Source organism: Euprymna scolopes, chromosome 5 (genome assembly GCF_053919585.1).
Source record: "Euprymna scolopes isolate OS-2025 chromosome 5, ASM5391958v1, whole genome shotgun sequence".
Taxonomy (NCBI): domain Eukaryota; kingdom Metazoa; phylum Mollusca; class Cephalopoda; order Sepiida; family Sepiolidae; genus Euprymna; species Euprymna scolopes.
Window position 1 is genome coordinate 84,596,729 of NC_136486.1, and position 16,426 is coordinate 84,613,154.

At 32.7% G+C, this 16,426-nt stretch overlaps 1 protein-coding gene across 1 annotated transcript in view; it reads left to right on the forward strand.

Moving 5' to 3' along the window:
- Window positions 1–9,135: 9,135 nt before the first annotated feature.
- LOC145276910 (integrator complex subunit 14-like) overlaps window positions 9,136–16,426 on the forward strand; it is a 43,620-nt gene continuing 36,329 nt past the window's right edge. The window contains exon 1 of the mRNA XM_080128373.1: window positions 9,136–9,481. The gene's annotated coding sequence lies outside the window, so the exon portion shown is untranslated. The remainder of the gene's footprint in view (window positions 9,482–16,426) is intronic.

Below are 16,426 nucleotides of genomic sequence, written 5' to 3' on the forward strand. Positions count from 1 at the left end.
GGTAGCTGTGCACCAGAACATGGTTCACATGCACATGTAGATAATTAGATTGGGAGAAGCTATATATGACACTAGAGCATCTGTGTGCTTTTAACACACACCCGCACCAATCCTTGAGCTCTACACATATATATACATATATATATATATATATATATATATATATATATATATATATATATATATATATATATATATATATATATATATGTACATACATATACGAGGGGCGTGCAATATGTAATGCCGCTGACCCATTTCCAGTTGTCTGATCTAGCTGAAATTTTGCATGTCCAATGATTTATATCTCTACAGGTTATGTGGCAAATTATAGCTCTGAACTAATTGTGGTTTCTGTTTTACAGATGTTTGAACTGAGTCAGGTGTGAAATAGAGCCTGTTGAATGTCGAGCAGTAATCCAGTTTTTGTATTTGAAAGGACGGACACCACAGGAGACTTTTGATGAAATGAAAGAAACTTATGGTGATAATGCCCCATCATATGACCTTGTAAAACGCTGGCATCGTGAATTCAAACATGGCCGGAAGTCTGTGGAAACAGCTCCCAGACCTGGTCGCCCCCTTCTGCCATTGATGAGGCATCTGTCTGTCAAGTTGAGGTTGCCATTTTGGAAGATCGGTGCATTACTATTCGCCAAATAGCTCAAGATGTCAAGATTAGTACAGGGTCTGTGGAAACTATCATTCATGACCATTTGCATATGCATAAGGTGTCGGCCAGATGGATTCCCAGGTTGCTCGCACCATTCCAGAAGCGAGAACGCGTCGAGTGCTCGAGGATGAATTTAGAGATGTGCCAAGAAGATGAGTCAGAGTTTTTCAAAAAGACTGATGAAACCTGGGTCCATCACTATGATCCAGAGACCAAAGCCCAGTCAATGCAGTGGAAGCACTTGGACTCACCACCTCCAAAGAAGGCAAGGGTGCAGCCCTCCGCTGGCAAGGTCATGCTTACAGTCTTCTGGGACCAGGACGGAGTAGTGATGACAGATTTCCTGGCAAAGGGTACCACAATTACAGGAGCCTATTATGCTTCACTTTTGAGGAAATTAAGGGAAGCTATCAAAATCAAGAGGCGGGGCAAGATCAGCAAAGGTATCCTCCTCCTGCAGGACAACACTCCGGTCCACATCTCGCCAGATCAGAAGCACGAGCGTGTAGTTATGAAATCCTCTCCCATCTAACCTTGCACCCTCTGACTTTCACCTCTTTCCAGCCATGAAGTTGTTTTGGAAAGAAAAGCGTTTCCCAGATGATGCAGCCTTGATTTCTGAAGTCACGTCGTGGTTGGAGGACCAACCGGGGGTGTTCTACAAAAACGGCCTCTAGAGCTGCATCAAACGATGGGAGAAATGCATAACTCTGGGTTGTTCCTATGTAGAGAAAGACTAATAACTGTGCCAAGTTTCGTTGCTCTACTGCTGTGGGAAGTGTGTCAGGGGCCTTACTCATTGCACACCCCTCGTATATATACATACATATATATATTATGGCAGTACAGTTTAGTTTCCTAGAAGTACAGCCATTGAAACAACATGTGTCTACCAAAAAGTGTTCAATGAGTTAACAGAGCAGGTATATTTAATTTATTTATACAAGCATTGATGGCGACATATGTGCATACATGTTTTTATAATCACCCATTATTGGGGAGATTACGTCTCCAAGAATTTCCCTCAAGAAGATTTTTGAGGGAAATTCTTGACCTGAAGACATAATCTTCTTAATAACGGGTAGTTACAGAAACATGTATGCACATATGTAGCCATCAATGTTTGTATAAATAAATTAAATATATATATATATATATATATATATATATATATATATATATATATATACTAGCAAAAGTACCCGTCATTGACTGTGTTCAAAAACAGCCTACAGAAAATGGACTATTATTTATGAAAGTATGATAGGTTATGAAAAGGAAGGGTTGTAAAGAGATAGCTTCGAATTTGGGGGTATCAAAACTAAAGCAAAATGTGATGAAAGTAAAAATAAAATAGATAAACCCCATAATTTACTATACCATACCTGTTCACACTGAAACACTTATCACAATATTCTGTGAATCTATATTAAAAAACCTTGTTAAACTTTGTGACATATTTCCATTCTATGGAGGTCAGGCGCGAACGAACATCCCATAATTTTATTATACCATATTTCTTCAAACTGAAACATAATTATCAAAGTATACTTACGCAGATAGATATGAAAAGTCTTTATCAAAGTTTGTGCCTATTTCCATTCTATGGAGGCCAGGCGCGAACACAGACCACATAATTTTATTATACCATCCCTATTTAAGTTAAAACATACTTATCAAAGTATTCTTATGTACATCTATATCAAAAACACTAGTAAAGTTTTTTTTAATTTTTATTTCCATACTTTGTGGACCAGGCGCGTATACAGACCCCACAATTTTAATGAATTATCATTATGCCAAATCAAACATACCCATTCCTGTGTCTCGATACATTTTCTGTCATTATATGTGATCAGTTTTCTATAATAGTCAACCATATAGGAGCCTATTCGTGACCAGACACACACACAGACGTTCAGCTTTATTTTATATATATATATATATATATATATATATATATATATATATAGTCTTTGAAGTTTTAACCTTTAAAACTATACAAAAAAATATTTTTTATCACTCGTTAGAAAACCATCTAGTCAGTAAGTCATTTAATCACTTGCAATCACTGCATCAACTCGCTCTCGAATTTACTATAATACCAATAATTTATTTTCAAGGGATCATCAGTTGTTTACCATGAAACACTGTTTTGGGGATTTAAAAACAAAACAGTATATTACATCATGGCTTTCCAGCAGTGTTGATCAAACACCACCACCCTTAATCTTAGGAAGAAGACATGTTACAAACATTTGATCCAATTTCCTATTCTTAATTGCAATTACTAACCTTTTCATACTATAAAAATGAATTTCTTACCTGTGCGATTCATCAATTTCCACATTTAAAATGGATACATTTTTTAATTTTTTAATTTATCAGTCTTGTATTTATAAGATTAGGATTAATCCATTTAACTACTTATCACTCCCACTATGATTAGTATTTAGTATATTTACATTCTTATTTATTTAAAATTAGATATATAAAGGTTAAAAATATTTTTACATATATACATTTTTTTTTTTTTTAATATATGAATTTATTATATGTAATTATAAATACATTTTATGCATTGCTAATATAGTTTTGGATTTGGATATATATATATATATATATATATATATATATATATATATATATATATATATATATATATATATATATATATATATATATATATATATATATAGTGGGTGCAATAAATATCTGATACAAAGCAAAAGTTGATTTATTTTTATTACACGAAAACAAAAACAATAACAACATGCTATTCTAATGCATTTTTGCATGATAAATACGCATCTCATATCAAAAATTATATATAATTATGTAATCACTATATTATTATATAAATGTCATATCTATGGTTCAAAAATATCCAACACAAAGAATAAATAGTATTAATATTTAGTAATATGGATTTTACTCGCCATAACAGGTTCCAAACGTTTAGGATACTTCCTTGCACGATTGTTACAAATGTTAACTAGAATTTTATCCCACTCTTCTTGGCAGATTCATATAAGTTCTATCAGATTCCTTGAATTTCTCTTTTGTACCATCAACTTCAACTCTCGCCACAGATTCTCAATTGGGTTGAAGTCAGGTGATTAACTTGGCCTTCCTAATACCTCTAATTCCTTTTCATGGAACGATGCAATAGTTGCCCTAGCCATGTACTTGGGACTGGTGTCCTGCTGGAATACCCAACCATTAGGAAAATTCAAATCCTCTGCAGACTTCGAGAGATTATCATCAAGTATAGCCCGATACATTTGAGAATTCATTTTCCCTTCTATGATGTGAAGTTTTCCAGGGCTGGTTGAACAAAAATACTCCCACCTCCAAACGTCAAGTAGGGATGGTATTCTTTAGGTTAAATGCTGAGTTCTGTCTCCAGACATGACTTAAACTATTTCGACCAAATAACTCAATTTTCGTTTGATCTGACTATAATATTTTATCCCAAAAACTTAAAGGTTTCTCCAAATATTCTTTGGCAAATTACAGATGATTTTTAATATCAATCAGCTTTAACAAAGGAGTTTTTCTTGGTTTTCGCGATTGGAATACTTTCTTTCGAAGCACTGTCCTAATTGTATTCTATGCTATAATGTGTCCCAGATGCTTCTAATGTTTTCTGGAGTTAAAAATGAGTTATTCGTGGATCCTTTTTCACTTCATGGATCAAAAGTTGAAACATATGGTTAGAAATTTTGGAAGGATTTGATGTGTACTGGTAGGACTTCAATCTACAAACCGTGTCACCGACGGTCGAAATTGGGATATTCAACATTGTTGAAATTTTTCTTTACTCTGAATCATCCATTTGTAGCTAAACAATTGATTTTCCAGTATTTTCCGGCAATTCTCCAGTTTTAGACATTGTACAAACAGTATGACTAAACTGACCAAAATAAATAATATGCCGTCAAGAGTTATCTGGATTTACGTAACTTTCTGAACTATCACATGACCAATATTTGCCAAATTAAAATTATTTTTCTTTGTGTTGGATACTTTTTGAACCTTAGATATCTAGTGAATGTGTAATTATATATGATTTTTGATATGAGATTTGTATTGATCATCCAAAAATACATTAGAATAGCACTTTGTTATTGTTTTTATTTTTGTGTAATAAAAATGAATCAACCTTTTGCTTTGTAGCAGATACTTATTGCACCCACTGTATATAATCTGAGATAATTGTTTTCAGAGGTTAAGTAACCAATGAAGTGCAATGAGATTAATACAAGTGCTCAATACTGAAGTACAGCAGAGTATATTCTTTATTTATTTTTATATAAGCAGTAATATGTTGCTACACAGTCATGGGCATGTTTCTAGAGACTTCTTCGGGCGATACAGCTTATACGAATGCAAAGATTGCAATGAAAATAATATAAAATTTATTTATTTTCATTGCAAATGTTATTTTTATATAAGCTGTATCGCCTAAAGAGGTCTTTGGTTACTAGTAATAGCTAACCGAAACATGCTCATGACTGTGTTGGAAGATATTACTGCTTATGTAAAAACAAATAAAGAATATATATATATATATATATATATATATATATATATATATATATATATGAACAAACAGTTAATAAAATATGTTAAAAAACACTTTGAAATGAGTTAAAAACATATTTAATCTGAAAAGGAAACACTAGATAAATGGATAGTCCTTAATCCACGGAGTTTCGAAAAAATACTTTCCTTCTCATCAGAGGGTAGGAATTAGCAAAATGCAGAATCGGATTTTGCATGCAGAAGTATTTGATGAAACAACAAGTAAGTCAAAGATCTTACTTGAAAACAAAAAAAGTGAAGTAGAGGGAATATGGTGAAGAAAAAGGTGATTACACATGAATGGATAGTCTGGTGGAAGATAAAAAATCCAGTGACGGTAAAATCCAAATGTAAAACTTCAAGAAAGTTAAAAGAATTTCCATTTTTAATATGTTTTTAACTCTTTTTCAAGATGTTTTTTAACATGTTTCATTATTCCTTTGTTCATATATATATATATATATATATATATATATATATATATATATATATATATATATATATATATATATATATATATATATATTCCTAAAGAGGACTTGGAGTAAAAAAAAAAGGAACTAATACACCTTCTAAAAAGGATTTATACGAATTTTTAATTGCTTTCAGCAAGCACCCCTCTCTCTCTCTCTCTCTCTCTCTCTCTCTCTCTTTCTCACACACACACACACACACACACACACACACACACAAACACACACACATTCTCTCTCTCCCTGTTTTACCTATTTACAATGTCTCCCCACAGGACAGAGTTAGACACAAGGATTTCACTTGTAAGCCAGATAGACAATTCTTGGCAGCAGATTACAAACCTTTTTATATCAGGATTTTCATCTTATTAAAAATTATTTCTTTCAAGTTTTTTTTTCTTATTCTTTTCTCCCTTGAATGTTTCTTTCAACGTTGCAAGTATCAAACTTAGAAGAGATATAGCAGATAAAATTTTCTTCACAAGTTAAGAATTGGTTTCTAAATAATAACGTTATTATTTGGAAACTTATTTTTAACACGAGGGATAGGATGAGAGGGAATTTAGGAAAACTCGTCCCGGGAAAACTCGTCTCGGGAAAACTCGTCTCGGGAAAACTCGTCCCGGGAAAACTCGTCCCCTTTCGCTAGGTAGGAAAACTGGTCCCTAATTGAATAAATATCGATTGAAAACACATTTTATGATCGTTCTTGAAGGAGATATTGTTTTTTAAAATAAACTATAGCCCCCCCCCCATAATATTTTAAAAAAAATATTTTTACTTGTTTAATGTTTTTTTGTTTTTTTTTAAAATAAAATCGATTTTCTAAGTGTCCGTTTTCTACCTAACTAACTGGCTAAGTTCTTAGTGGTTTAACTTATTTTAAAGCGTTTATTATGTTCATACAAAGTTAATTACAATTTTTTTTTTGTTCTTATTTTAACGATGTTTTTTGGAGTCATAAAAAAAAAAAAAAAAAAAAAACCCAAAAATTAAAAAACAGGGAGCGATTCGTTACGCTTTTGGTTTTGTTTTTTAATTATGATAGTTTTTTGTTGTTATGTTTTTGTTTTCTGTCATACCAAATGCACTCATACGTTATTTAAAATTATGATTTTATCAATTATCAACATTTATTGTCGTCCTGTCAAATTTTGCAAAAATTAACTAATAAAATAAAAGCGAAATATTTTTTTGGCGCGAGAGATGCCATGTGCTAACAATCTCTCGTTAACTCATTTTTAATTTTTTTTAATTTTTACTTCAAAATTCTAAAATCAATCATTAAGAGAGAAAGTAATCACTAAATAAATTTATTAATCAATTTTATTGAAAACTCCGCGATCGTTTATCAAGAATCTTTTTAATTTCATTTTTTGTTGGTTGCTTTTCGAAGGGAGATATAGGTTTTATGCCCCCCCTCTCTCTCTAAATTATATTTTAAAAAATATTAAAATTTATTATTTTCTTTTTAAAACCAAATCTCCCTCAGTAATTTCTTTAATTTTCTATTTTTTAGCGATTATCAAGACCCCCTAAGATGTGATATACCGGGCATTATTTCTCGTTCTCCCGTAACACTCGACCGACATGTTTTTTGTTTGTTTTCTGTTTTTTTTTTCTTTACCAAATAAACGATTCCAAATAAATTAAATAAACAACATAGTCGGCGAGGTATAAAAATCGATTTTACCCTTTTATAAACAACAGTATATAAGTAAATTCTTTTTATATTAATATAAAAAAATATGCGGTCTCGTTTATGAACATAATAAACGCTTTTATTAAAAACACAAAAAAAACATTAAACAAGTAAAAATATTTTTTTAAAAAATATTATGGCTATAGTTTATTTAAAAAAAACAATATCTCCTTCAAGAATGATCATAAAATGTGTTTTTAATCGATATTTATTCAATAAGGGACCAGTTTTCCTACCTAGCGAAAGGGGACGAGTTTTCCCGAGACGAGTTTTCCGGAGACGAGTTTTCCCGAGACGAGTTTTCCCGGGACGAGTTTTCCCGGCACCGATAAGATTCGAGGATATCCCATGACTTTCATCAAATCTAAAAAAAAAAAAAAAAGTCTAGATTTTAAAGGATGAGGAGTAAATGTGTAGTTTAGCAGCGTAAATTATTTGGCTGACAGAAAATTATTAAAAAAAAAAAAAAAACTATTTATTTTTATATAAAACACATTATTAGACCCAAAGGCTGAAATAAAACCAGAAAAAAAATTAATTTTCATTATTATTTTTATTTTTTTTTTAGCATTTTTTATGAGAGTAAATGTACGATATTCGAGGCCGCCATGTTGTCTTTTTTGCGCTCTTTTATGGAACCATGTTTTTGGCCTCCATATTTTTTTTTTTTTTTTGTAATGAAAGAGCGTAAAAAAAGGCCAAATTTGGCCTTAATTAAGCCAATCTGTCAAACCGTACAAAGGCCAAATTTTAAAAGCAATATGGCGACCTCGAATGTCGTACAATCGTACATGTAGTCTAATAAAAACGATGAAAAAATAATAATAAATCATTTGGGTTTGTATTACTGTACACATAGATTCGAAAAAGTTGTCAAAAAACAAATATATAACAAATAAATATTATCAAAGGCAAGATAAGTTACTTTTCTACCCAACTGGATACATTTTTTTGTTTTGTTTTTATTCAATGTAACATGTTTATTCAGCTCGAAAAACATGCAGTGTTTACTGATGTAGTGGAAAATTAAAAATGGCGCCCGACACTCTCTTTAATATGGTAAGTTTGGGAAAAGGTGTTATAAATAGTAAACTAGACAAAATACTATTAAAAAAACACCGAATATGTGTCAACATATGTCACGGTAACATATATTGAGCGAGTTTCTAACAGTATTTTGTATAGTTTATTATTTATAACATCTTTTCCTGAGCTTACAGTGTTAAAGAGAGTGTCGGGTCGGGCGCCATTTTGAATTTTCCAATACATCGGTAAACACTGTATGCTTTTCGAGCTGAATAAACATGTTACATTGAATAAAAACACGAAAAATATATCCAGTTAGGTAGAAAAGTAACTTATCTTGATAACATTTATTTGTTATATATTTGTTTTTTGACAACTTTTTCGAATCTATGTGTACAGTAATACAAACCCAATGATTTTTTTCTGGTTTTATTTCAGCCTTAGAGTTTAATAATGTGTTTTATATAAAAATAAATAGTTTTTATAATTTTTTGTCTGTCAAATAATTTACGCCGCTAAACTACACATTTACCGGATGAGGTCTGTCAGCTAAAATGAATTCAAATAACGATACTTTTTTAACTAGAAAAAAAAAACCATCAATTTTTAACTTTTTACAAATGATTTGCAAAATTTATAGCGGAATTTATTATAGTCGGGGGCAAGTTAAAATTAAACACCGCCGAACCGTTTGAGATAAGCATGCATATTTGCCAGTGACTAAATTATTAATTTCTTCCCTTCTGTATGAGACATACAAAACTAATGAGACATTAGTTTTATATTTCTTTTGTTTATCATGATTATCATGATGCGTGTTAAGTTTTATTTTAAAACAACACAAATCGATTGGAGCATGTCTAACGATGAATAATCCGGAAGATTTTTAATGGGGAACAGAACTAAGTTGTCACTTATAAATGGCGGAAAAAAGGGAATACTTTGGAACGTTGGAAATTCTACAAATGAACTTGGAATAAATTTTGTTTACTATAACTGATAATAAACCTCATTATATCAGTGAGTATTAATTTGCTTAATTGAGAGTAACTTTATATACTATGGTTACTAAGTTTGGAAATATAATTACTTTGTTATTGTTTAATTTGTGTATTTGGTTTTCAATCGCCACAAAGTGTAAGGCCAAGGGGCCAAGGGCCCACAGCAGCATCATAAATATGTATTTATTTATATTTATCAAATCTAAAGTTGAATCATATAAATTTACGCAAAATGTTAATAACACACTTGTTTGATGGATAATAATAATAATAATAATAATAATAATAATAATAATAATAATAAATAACACGTGGGATTATTGATGGTTTCGATGACGAATTCACGTGTGCGTTTTTGGTTGGTTTTTGTTTTTAATGAGGAAAAAGTCTACAAAGCGTAAAATAAAATATTACGCATAAATATTTTTCACATAACGAATTTTATTTATTCACTTCTGAGTTGATCTTCCACATGCATTGTTTTGTGGCCGGTGGGATCGATCTATAAAACTGGTTCTCAAAGTCCATGAATCCTTTTATCGTGTATCAGAATGATACTTCATTTAAAAAAATATCTGATTCAAAATGTACATTTATACTACAAACGTTAGCAATGGGGAAATCCAGTAGAAAGAAGTGGATGCACGTTTTTTTTTTGTTTTTGTTTTTTTTTGTGTGTGTGTGTGTGGCTTTGCATTTAGTTTGTGGTACCAGAAATTCCCCGTGTATTAAGAAGCACTGTGGTGATTGTTAAGATAGAATTGATTTTTTAAATTTCTTGTTTTTTTTTTTTTAATATGTGATTTTAAGCAAAAAGTTAGTTATGGTAGTTCAGTTCATCCATGTGGATGACAACGTCTTCATTTTTTTTTTTTTTAATTGACTGTGATTCCATTGATGATTGTGAAGCCTGATGCGTGATCTACACTGGTTTGCACAGATAGAGCACAGGAAGACAGGATTTAGGTTTTGATGGTGAGTGGCCGCTGCTCGTCAGTATCTCAGAGTGTAACGCTCTATAGCTGCTCACTCATGCTCATTGTTGAAGAAGGCCGTCCTGCTATCACATGTGGAGCGCCAAGTATTTTTGTCGGCTGCAAAAGTCTCCAAAAGATTATTGCAGTGCTTGAGGGTGAGCTTGATGTAGTCTATGTAGCGTTTCTTTGGGTAGCCAATGTTTCGTCGGCTGTGAGTGAGCTGACCGAAGAGAACTCATTGAGGTAGTCTGTTTGAGGACATCTTGATGACTTGGCCCAACCATCGAAGCTGATGACGGGTAAGGAGGACTCTAGGGGAGCAATTCCAGCTCTCCTGTGAATCTCTGAATGGGGTACTTGTGCCATTAATAGAGGCCGAGGATCTACTATAGTCTGATGTCTGTTTACGTTTCCAACTCTATGATGTTCAATGACTCCTTTCCATATCTCATACTTTTTGACAATTCTGGCATTAAAATTGCCAGCAGAATGATCTTATCGCTGCTTGGGGTATTCCTGATGGTAGCCATGAGGTTCACATCCTCCTCTGAGTCAAGTGTGGGAGCATAGACACTGATCGGGCGGCATAATGACTCCTGATCAGTGGAAGTCATAGAGTCATGAGACGTTCATCGATGGAAGTCGGTGTCTCGGGTAGATGGCAAAGCAGAGATGACCAAACGGCAAAACCAATACTGTGAACACAACAGGCATCCTCCAGGAAAAGGTATAGCCCTAGCCGATCTCCTCAAGTGACCCCTCACGAGCAAACCTTGTCTCACTAAGGGCAGCGATGCTGTAGCGGGCAAGCTCCATGGTAACTAGGGCGGTCCAATACTGGGGATGATTTTCTGTAACAGTGTAGAAGGGTTCTGACATTCCAGGTAATGACTGTCAGAGGTCGCTGTTTAGTATTCTTTATGTTCTGACCACAAGTGGAATGTCCTGGTGGATGCGGTTGTCCACCCAGGAAATGTTGGACAGACAGTGTTTGTGACACCTTTTTCATTTTTCTATTGGGAGGTGAGCAGTGTGGTTCCTGAATAGGACTGTTCAGTCACCCTGGTAGGACCGAAGAGAGATGATCTTCCAGTCCCAAACTCTTAGTGACCATCTTGCCAGGGCCGCCTAATGTGCACAACATGAGCTAGAGGGTCCCAACTCTATCCAGGGCATGTCCCTGTCACCTGTTATCCCATCGCCACAGGTCTTGGATGTGAGTGATGAAGAAAATACCTGTGCAAAAAGAAATTGTAAGTGTAAGGGGGGGTGCACAAACTCCAATCCACTATCTTGACCGTCCTCAGAGGATTTAAGTGGCACAGATGAGAGCCGCGACGGCTGGCTCATTGATTAGTTGCAGCGTCCTGCTGGAAATCCAGTCTGTCGGAAGTCCGCCTATGAAGGGACATCCTATGGGTTGTTAATATTTAGCCCGTAGCTGGGTCAACATTTTACCATCACCAGGGCATGTCCACATGCTGGTGGGCCATGATGCTGGTACTATGAGGTGCTGATTCACCAAGGTTTCTGCCAGGGACCTTACTCTTAGCCTTTGGCTCAAGAAAATAACCTAGATCGCAAGGCAGTTTCTTTCTAGGACACTGAACATTCACCCATAGCCAGAACCCTGATTAGCGAAATAGTTTTTATCATGGGCAGGTGGGGATTGGCTACATGTAACCCTGATCGGGGGGCTAAAGTAGGTACTCTACCTTGCTGAAGGATCTACTACAGGCTAGCGGAGGGAAGAAGGCATCTTACTTCTTTTGCTGATGAAATAATTTTCACCTCGCTATTAATAAATTAATGCATAAATAAAAACAAAACATATACAACAGAAGTGATACATGTGATGGGCGGATCTCAGTCGTGATCTTCTGTTAAAAAGTTAATATAGGAAAACCGTTTTAAAGACGCCTGGTTTCTTTGATGTTTATGACGATGATGATGATGAACACATAAATTAATACATTAATAAAACAATGCATGTCCAACAGAAACAATATGTGTAATGGGCAGACCTTGGTCGCAATCTTCTGTTAACTTGATAATACAAGAAGTGTTTTATTTTGTTTTGTTTTTGTTTCGTGATAACACAAGAAGTGTTAAAAACAGTATTTTTTTAAAAATAAATATATGGTTTTGTTTTTCATGTAATACTTCCGCTCCTGGTCAGTGGAATTTATAGTCATGAGATGTTCACCGATGGTAGCTTAATTCTTCCGAGCATTGATTTTGGAGATAACTGCTTTTACTTAAAACGATACATTTAAAAAATCGTTTTGTTGACTCTTAACAAGCACCATCATTTAATACTTCCTTAATATCATTTAGTTTATACGACTGACCGACTGTATTTATTGTTTATAATTTCCAAACATAAAGTCAATATTTCCCTCTATGCTATAAAACTTGTAAACTTGATTTACATTCTGACATTAATATCAATAACTTAGTTGCCACAAAAATATTTAGATTAACAATTAGTGTGAGAAAAAAAAAATTAGTCCAAAAACAAAACTGTAGTAAAATGATCTTTGTTATTTTATAATGTAAAATTTAGATAGACTTATTTAATTCCATAAGTTTATTTTCAGAAATTTAGCAGACAAGCCAATAAACGAAAAAAGGGTAAAAAATTCAAATATATAACAAATTTCTTTTCAATTAACTTTTGTTTAGAAACAATGGATGAACGCGGGAGTTACGTCCCCTTATATTATGAAGTTTTTGTTTTGACATAACAATAACAATCCTCAATAACTACAACTTTAATCAATTTCAGATTTGTTAGTAACTTCCTGGTTTGCAACTATTAAGTTCAGTTATGCCATTGACATTGACCATTAGTGAAACACAACTAGATTTTTAAGAAAATAAGAATTTATGTATTTATTATATTACATATTGTTTTCATTAAAAAATATAAACATTTTTTTTTTTTTCTTTATGTTAAAAACAAGAAGAATAATAAAATATTTACAAAATACTTATAATTTAATATTATACTAAATATTGTCTTTTATAAAAATACTTTTTTAAATAAACACAATACATAAATTTAATAATGATTACATTAATCGTGATTCTTAGTCAAAACAAGTTTTGATTGAAGTCAATAAATCTTGGGTTAATAACTGTAAACTGTGAAATTACTGATTTATTATATAAAAGAGTGATGTTTCAAGTTTGAGTTAAAGCAAGCAAGTGTGTGTGTATGTGTGTGTATATATATATATATATATATATATAAAAGATTTTAAAATTTTGCGAACTTCCAGATTAGAGTCGTAAATGTCAACAATTTTGAATCAATGAAGCAGAAACAAATTTTTAAAAAAATGGATCTATGTTACCCTACTATTTTTTTAAATAGTATTTTCAAGTTATAGCAAATATATCGTAAAAATTGAATTTATTAAATTGTTAGGTGAAAATACAGAATAGTAATCAAACACCCTCTTCTTCCTATATTAAGAATGGGTTTTTAAATAATGTCATTATTTCAGCACAGCAACATAGATGCACAAGTACCAAAAACCAAGTAGAGCTTGGCAAGAAAAGATAACTATCAAATCTATATAAATAAGATGTGTGTCTGTATGAAAATATTTAACCAATAAACTACTGGTTACACAACACTGAAATTAACAGAAAATAGTAATCATACACCAAGGATGATTTATAACGAGTAAAACTTGTTTGTATGGATGGGTAACGCGTACAGAAATATGTTGGCAAGTTGAAATGCAAAATGTTTATTTCAACTTGCCAACATATTTTCTATTTTGCACATGTGCAAATTCATTCATAGGTTGAAATGGTCTAATTTTAAATCTTTCTCATCTATCTGTTGATAGTTCAAATGGCTGGAATGCTAAATGTTTTGGTTTCGATTCTAGCTGATGGCACACAAGCCATCTTTTGAAATCAGTAGTATATATTAGGTACAATATGATATTCAATAGAGAATTGGCTTTGTAAAATCTGAAATCTGCATGAATTAAAATATATTTAAGCATATTTTACGATCAAGTAAGGCCAGGTCCTCTCGCTAGTCTAAAAAAAAAAAAAATTACTTTTTGATTTCATGAAAACATGAAATACAGGGTGTCCAAAAAGTCACTGAACGGTTGAAAATCATTTTACCATTAATGATCATTTTTTTCTCTATTTCAGATATTTTACAGATAATATTTTGGAAATTAATTAGGAATAGCATTGAACAACGTATGCAAGTTATGAAATTGTTTTACCAAAATTAGGTACGCAAGTTGTAAAATCAGGAGTCAATTGTTTTGACTCAAAAAAATTATCAACAGCATTTTCATGAAAGAGATAGTCCAAGTCACAACACAATTCAAAACATTGGGCACCAATTTGAAGACCAAGGAGCTGTACTTGATCTTCCGTGAGCTGGCAGACCTTGAAACATTGATTCAACAATGTTTCACACAACTTGGGATACATTGAAGCTCCACTACACAATATTCTGCACATTTTAAAACTCTTTTCTTATAAACTGCAGCTTGTTCAACACTTGAAGCTTGAAGATTTACAAAGGGTTTAATATACAGTTCAAATGCAAGAACTTGTCTGAAATTACCCCAATTTTCTGCAAAAGTTGATTGTTAGATGAAGCCCATTTTCATTTGAATGGATTCGTTAACAAACAAAATTACAGATTTTGGGACCCTGAAAATCCAAGGGTAATTCATCAAAAGCAGTTGCATGCCATAAAGTGCATTATATGGTGTGCAGTAACGGAGGAGAAGATTATTGGACCTTATTTTTTTGAAGATCAAGACAAAAATGCTGTCACTGTTACTGGAGAGAGATACCAGGCTATGATTACAGACTTTCTGCACCCACAAATTCAAAATAGGCCTGGATTATGGTCCCAACAAGATGAGGTAACAACACATATGGCGAGAAGCACCATGGAGCTTTTCAGGCAATGTTTTGGCAACAACATTATCTCTCGTTATGGCAATGTCAAATGGCCACCACAACTTGACTTGCCCTGATTTTTTCTTGTGGGAATATCTTAAAGAAAGTGCTTATGTTGACAAACCCCAAACCCTGCAAGAATCAAAGGAAAACATCAGGAACGAAATAAGGGAGTTAAATCGCAATCCAGAGATTCTGCAATCTGTCATGAATAATGTTTTGGAAAGAGCACAAATATGCGAAACTGAAAATGGGCAACATTTAAAAGACATTATTTTTTATAAAGATTGTTTGAATTTTGCATTTTTTTTTATTTTCAAATATTTTAGTCAGATTGTGTTAAAATTACAGAAAGATATCAACAATAAAGAATGTATTTAAGTCCAAAACCCTTCAGTGACCTTTTGGACACCCTGTATTATTTGTCTACACAATAACAATTCTTCATAACAAAATTAGAATTGTATTTGTAGTAATTAGTTATGTAAAAAACATATGTAAGTTCAAACCATAGAATTTAACAGGTAATTAAAATATACGATGTGCATACTTCGGGAAGTTTCACCACATGCTTAAGAACAAACTTCTTCCACCCATCACAATCTTGGGATTAGGAGTTGATTGTTTTGTTGTCATCACATGTGTGGATTAACACTTTATACTAAAATATTGTTAAAGACACCTTAAGGATTGGATAACTATAAGGTTTGTCAAAACCTGTACATTTTTACAGTTCTCTACTCACTAAAGCAGTGCACCTTCCTGTTCTTACGAATGGTCTTTTATAAAGCTGTAACATTCTCTCTGCTGAAGCATCCATTTGTCAATGATCGCTATGGCAACTGCAATTACCTGTAAAGAATATAGGGATTTTTTTTTTTTGAAGTTTTACTCTAGATATGTCATGTTTTGTTTCTGCAGAAGAATGTGGTTTTTCAACAGCATAAATGTTTATTCACTGTGAAGAAGTTGTATTGTGTGCATCACATAGTGTTGAAATGCATGGAAATGATGCTACAAATAGGTTATCTCAA